The 6,000-nt window shown below is 42.4% G+C and overlaps 1 protein-coding gene across 3 annotated transcripts in view; it reads left to right on the top strand.

Moving 5' to 3' along the window:
* The first annotated feature begins 982 nt into the window (after nucleotides 1–982).
* LOC6725369 overlaps nucleotides 983–6,000 on the top strand; it is a 38,702-nt gene continuing 33,684 nt past the window's right edge. For 2 of the 3 annotated variants that reach the window (XM_016172878.3, XM_016172880.3), the window contains exon 1: nucleotides 987–1,059. The gene's annotated coding sequence lies outside the window, so the exon portion shown is untranslated. Of the gene's footprint in view, nucleotides 1,060–6,000 lie in introns of all 3 variants that reach the window. The other variant, XM_044923566.1, reaches the window with a different exon arrangement.

The raw sequence follows: 6,000 nt of genomic DNA, 5'->3' as shown, positions 1-6,000 counted from the left end.
AAAACATTAACTGATGGAGATGATGTTGTCCGGCACGGATATTATATTTAATTTTTTGAAATCAAAAGTCGTTTACTCTGTTGATCTAGCTCAAAGCTCATTTCCCGCCCTCGAATTTCGCAGCCCTGGCTTTCAATTGATTGTAATATCGGTTGTTGCCAATCGCAAGTTGATTCCCCATATAGTCCAGCAAACTCTATTTTGTCCCCACCAGCAGTAAGCTTTTATCAGTCGATGATTGAATTCGAACAGAACAACAAGTGTCCTATTTACAGCCGCGGGTGGCTAGCTATGTGTAAGTGTTTACAGTAAGTGCTCCAAAAACGATCCACGGTGGGTGCCTGATAGACGCGTCGCCGAAATCCGATACGATTAGGTCTCCCCATGTAAAATTCCAATGAAGTTTGTCGCCGAGGCAATCGGTACCAAGTGTTCAATTGGGTCGCAGTTCCGAGATTCGTAGTTGGAGTGTTAGAATTGCCATTTATTCGATGGCGCCACAAGTTGGAAGCTACAACTCCTGGTTCTGGTTTCTGGTCCTGCAACAAGATCTCTTCCCTTAGTTCCCCAAGTTACCTAACTTGTCCATTGTCAGTGGCGCAGACGCCACGTGCTTTGTTACTTGCTTTGTTTTTTAGTGGGGAAGAGGGTAAGGATAATGGGTTGGTGAAGGCGTCTACGATTTCCTGTCCCTAGCAAATTGTTTTTGTCTCAAAAAAGAAGGCGACGAACACTCGATAGTTGAACAGACTGATCAAACAGACCTTTCTACTTTGCATAATGCCGAAGAAACTACGCATGCTTTTAAAGGGTACTTTGAGTTGCGGAGAAATAAGTTTTATATAATTGATAATATAATTTTGCTTTCAACTTAGGCAATATTAATGATCTAATTTTTGATTGTAATAAAATGAACCAATTCTTTAATATAGTTTTTCATTTCAGGTAAGGATCTTGGCTTTTAATACATACATACATATTGCTGACATAACAACCAACCGAGAAGCACTATATGTTTGCTGATCTAGTGCAGAACCTATGCGAAATTGTAGTTGAACGGTAAGGCCTGAAAACCTAGTGCGTAGCGCATTAATTCCGCAGCCTCATCTTCTTTTGTGAATGAGTCTTGGTTAAATTTTGGCTTTGGTCAGCCAGTTTGCAAGCTAGTCGGTCCTCCAGCAAGTTGTTTGTTTCGGAATTGTTTATTTAACTTGCTGCTCTTCCGGCTGCTACTGGCTTGGCTTGGCTTGCCTTGGCTTTATGGTTATGGATACGGTAGCCCAGAGCTCCAGAGACTCTCAGTTCCCGACTGACTTTGGTTCGGGCAACTGCGCTCGCAGGGGGCAACAGTAGCAATGAATTTGCATGTAGTACATGAAAACCGTGATCTCCAATTTGTTGTTGCCAAGGAGCGAGAATAGAGGATTGGAGGATCGAGGATCAGCGGAGCGAGGATCGGAGATCGGGATCGGGCTTTTGGGTCTGGCATGGCGTTGCTTCGAATTGGTTACAGGGCCGTACTAAGCTACATGCCGAAAAAAGTTTTGTAACATTATTTTAAGGTGCCGGCTTTGCGACTGCATTTGCTACCTTGCTTCTTTGATTCGCTGCTTTTCTGTTTGCCAGATTGCTGGCCTGCAGCACTGAGAAAAAACGTGTTTGAAAACTTATTAATATTGTAGTATTGGAAAACTGATAGTAAGATGTGGCCATGTGGTATGGTTTTTTAAGTTTTAGCTGTGTAGAAACCGTGATTAAGTTAAGTTCTTATATACATTTGCACTGAACGTTAATTTTGTGATTTATTTCTCACGGTGTATTTCTGTTGGTTTGCTGCAAGTTGTCAAGCTTGCCATGGCAAATTTGCGATCAAGCGACAACAACAGTGACAACAAGAGCCGGTGACGGGACGCCCAATGTCCCGCTGTCTTCCCTCCACCCGTCTTTACCCCTTAACCCTCTGTGTCCCCAGAATCTTAACCATTTCCATATGCAACACACAGTGTGATCTGTGAGCCAGGCTTCTAGGGTTTCAGCGCTGTACATCACGTCGCCTTGTTTGCCATCGCAGCTCGAAGCAAACAAAAACGTCTCTCTGGGGTCCCCAAAAGCTAAACCTAACCCGCCGCCCCCTGTATCAGTAAGCTCTCGTACCAAAGTCGGTCCTGAACTTTATTGACCATATTGATTGCTGCTGTATTGATCGCTTGTTCCTGATAACAAACAAATGGCCAGGGGGCTCAGTGGGATCCAAAGTTGCAGATGCGAGATGCAAAGGCTTGACACACCATGCGAGACACTTTATTTTTGCTCTCACTGCTTGCTTTATGATGATGAGCCTCTGGCTTGCGAATCAGTTTATGCATCACTAATGAAATAAAATCTTGAATTAGCATTACATGTCGAGAATACTAAATCATATATGAAAAGTGATTAAATTCTTTTTAATACACACACATTAACCATTCCTACATGTTCATAAAGATTTTAATTGAAACTGTAACCCAGTATATAAAATATATTCCCGCATAAACGTAGACCGTATCTAGTGTTGGCTACCGACCTGGTGCAAATGCCAGCGGGTGGTTCCTTTGAGATCCTCTGGGACTGGGAATTCGGGGTCTGAAGAAGTTGGAAGCTGGGAGCTTGGCACTGAGCAAGATTCACTCTGGCACGTTGCATATTCATAATTTCCAGTTGGGGATTTATCAATTGCACATCTCAGTCATGAAAACGCATAAACATTTCAAAATGCCTGGCGCGGGTCAATAATTTGACATGAACGAAACAATATGCAGACACGTTCGGTAGGTTCGTCGGTAGGGCTGGAGGGGCTGGAGAGAGGAGAGTTAAGGTCGCCTGGCAGATGGCAGACAATGAAATGTGGCCAAGAAACGCTTTCAGCCAAGTCAGCTTGCCGCGTATACATTGTACATATATGTATATGTATATTTATTTATATTTATGTTTGGCCCATTGATGATGTGTGAATAATTGAAAGCGGCAGCAGGTTGAATTTTCTTGTGAGGGGGGAAGGGTATTTAAAGGGTTAAGGGGAAGCTCAGCGAAGAGGAAGCACGAGCTTTTCCTCGGCTTGAGCTGCTGGCTTAACTTTCAAGCCTAGTGGCTGAGTTGTCTGCCAACAACAGGCTAGCAAACACTCCATAAAAAACCTTGAAGAGCCTGCTAGATCATCATAAAAGTGAGAAAGGGGGAGAAGAAAGCCTAACTGCTCCCTGATATTATTATCACTAAAATTAACTCATTTTTAATTTTAAAAGCCTTATATCTTTCAAAGTTTAAATAACTTATGGCAAATCTAGGACTTGACACTTCTCCCCGATAGTGAACTTGACAATGATTAAATATTTATAGGCGAATAAATATCTCAGAAATCACGAAAGCTAGTAAATTTGTTCTCTGTGCAGAAATTGAATTCCTGGGTTGTGTTAAAGACCTGAGAAAAGGGAATGGAAGATTTTGAGGGAGCGGAAAGACTGTGTGGGGAAGCCTGCAAGACGCCCACACACAAGTTGGCAGTTTTTCTGATTTTTGGAGTGCACACACACAAACACACACGCAGGCTCACACACACTTGCATGTAATGCCATACGCCCACCTTGTCACAATTCGCGTAGAGCCATGGCCATAAAATCTGAAAATCTCCAAATGCAATTCAGTTCATCTTCAGGGCTTTCTTTGCAATCTTTCTCTCGCTCTCTCTTTCTCTGCTGGCAATCTCGTAATTAATTTATTGCCCCGATGGCGCGACTTTGCGATGTGTCAAAACTATTTTTAATTGGTGTTGCAAGTCAGTCAGAGTGGAGTCCCTGTTTTCCGTTTGCTTTCCCTTTTCCGATCCCGAATCCAAATTCCGAACTTATTCCTGCGATTCCCGGAAGATCGTAAACCAGGCAAGATCAAAGCGGTGCTGACTGCCTGAAAAGTATTCACTTTCTATTTTCTGCTATTTAATTGATATTTTGCGGCGTTGTGTCTGTCGCATTTTCCCACTAACCCTACCACTCCACTGCTGCCCACGAGCAGCCACGTGACTAATGTCCTGCTCAATAGACACTAAAGATGCATTACCCACTACTCAAGAAACTGCACTGCGAAAAATTAGCTCTTCATAATAATCCTCCTAATCTGAACTAGTAGTCATAAATACAAGGTTTTACTGTTGCTATCATAAAACTTAACTCTCATACATCTTTAAATCTTGAGTTGTTCAACTTTTTCGAAGTGCGTTTTTTTTAAAAGAATTTTTTCCGGTGCACCAAACCAATCCGATCCAAATGCGAAACGAGACGAGAGACGCGTCGCGAGATCTGCGTTCACAATTGCATTTTAATGCAAATTTGGTGTCAACGCAATATCGACCATGACAGACGCAGTCGCAGTCTCTGGGTCTTCCAGTCTTTCTTCAGTCTACCGATCCTCCAGTCTTGTGCATATATGCCCCGTCTCTTTCTCGACGCTCACGCACTTTTGCGACTCTCTCTTTCTATTCCCCATAAGGCCATCTCTCTCTCCATTGGTGGTGTGTAAGTGGCGGCTGCTGGGTGTTAAAGTGACTGATTAAGTTTGCGTTTGCCAGTTTTTTCTTCGGTTTTTTGTATTGTTTTTTTTTTTTTTTTGCTGGTGCTGCTTTTTGACGCTAAACGAATTATACGCTTACGTAGGTGGCAGACACTCTGGCAAAAATCGGAGAAAGAAACAGAGAGGAGGAGCGGGACCCAAATGAATTGAGACGCGCCAGAAAAGTTATAAATATTGTCCCTAGAGGGGCGTCATCGCCGCCTTGTTGTTGGCTCTTTTGCGATTTTGGCCCGATGTTTTTGCGAATTCAAAATCGTACGGTGATCCTTGTGTGGGCGTTGCGAGTAAAAATATGTTTCCACAAGGTGAAGTGAAACCGAGGAGGGGTCTAAAGTTCGCCAGAGAAGAAGGATAATTGCCTCGAGGAGATTATGATTTACTCTCATAACTGATTTTCTTATAGGGATAGGAAAGTTTATCAAATTGGATTCGATACGAGATCATGTATCTGTATAAAAAATATAATTTTGTACCGGGTTTTATGGTATAAACTATTCGATTTTAATATACATTTCAAATATACTGGACATCTAAATCAGATAGCACTTATATTCCCATCTGTATCCGAAGAGGCGTTACCTCCGGCTTTCATCTTTCCCAATGTCCCCCTGACATTTTCCCATTTCCCATCTCACATTTACCATGACATCTAATAAAGTCGTAAAATATCGCACGCACTCGTAAAAGTTCTTCGGATTTATGATCGCCAGTTTCAAAACTCTTTTTATGGCGCCGCTGCTACTGTCTGCGGCGGATCAGTTGTTACCATCATATCGGTCCTACTTTCGGATATAACCCGCTCTCGATATATCGATGTACACTTGCGTAATTGAAACCTTTCCCTGCCTTTCGGATCGGTTTATGGCGATCGTAAAGCGATGGGCTGGCTACCTGTTGCCCTTGTTGCCCATTGAGGGAAATGGTCGCCCATTGATGTTTATCGGACTATCGGTGAAAGTTTTATGGCTTGTTACGCTCGTAACTGTCCTAGGTACATAAATACACCCATCGGTCCTCCCAAGCGGTAGCGATCGGTCTTCTATTGCCTCAAGATGTTATCTAATGATACAGAGGGTTTTCGCCACACTCATCTGCCCAGGTCAGCAAAGTTATAAAGGTTGTCTTTTAAACTAAGACATCGATATTTCTATGTCTGATTCAATCGATGGTCAATCATTGCAATTGAGAGACCGCTCTTTAATCAGCTGAATTCACATCATTTTGTATGCCTATAATCAATTATTTAAAAGAAAATTTTCTTACCAAACTTCTGGCAACTTCTTATAAGCCTCTTCAATTTATTAGCATTTTCAATTGCCATTGTCCCCATTGTTATTGAACATCCTCCTCAATCGCTTCAAAGGAAATTTCGTTGGCCAAAACGATTTTCAATATCTT

Source organism: Drosophila simulans, chromosome X, assembly GCF_016746395.2.
Source record: "Drosophila simulans strain w501 chromosome X, Prin_Dsim_3.1, whole genome shotgun sequence".
Taxonomy (NCBI): Eukaryota; Metazoa; Arthropoda; class Insecta; order Diptera; family Drosophilidae; genus Drosophila; species Drosophila simulans.
Note: the sequence above shows the minus strand (reverse complement) of the source record. Positions and strands in the feature narration are given on the sequence as shown.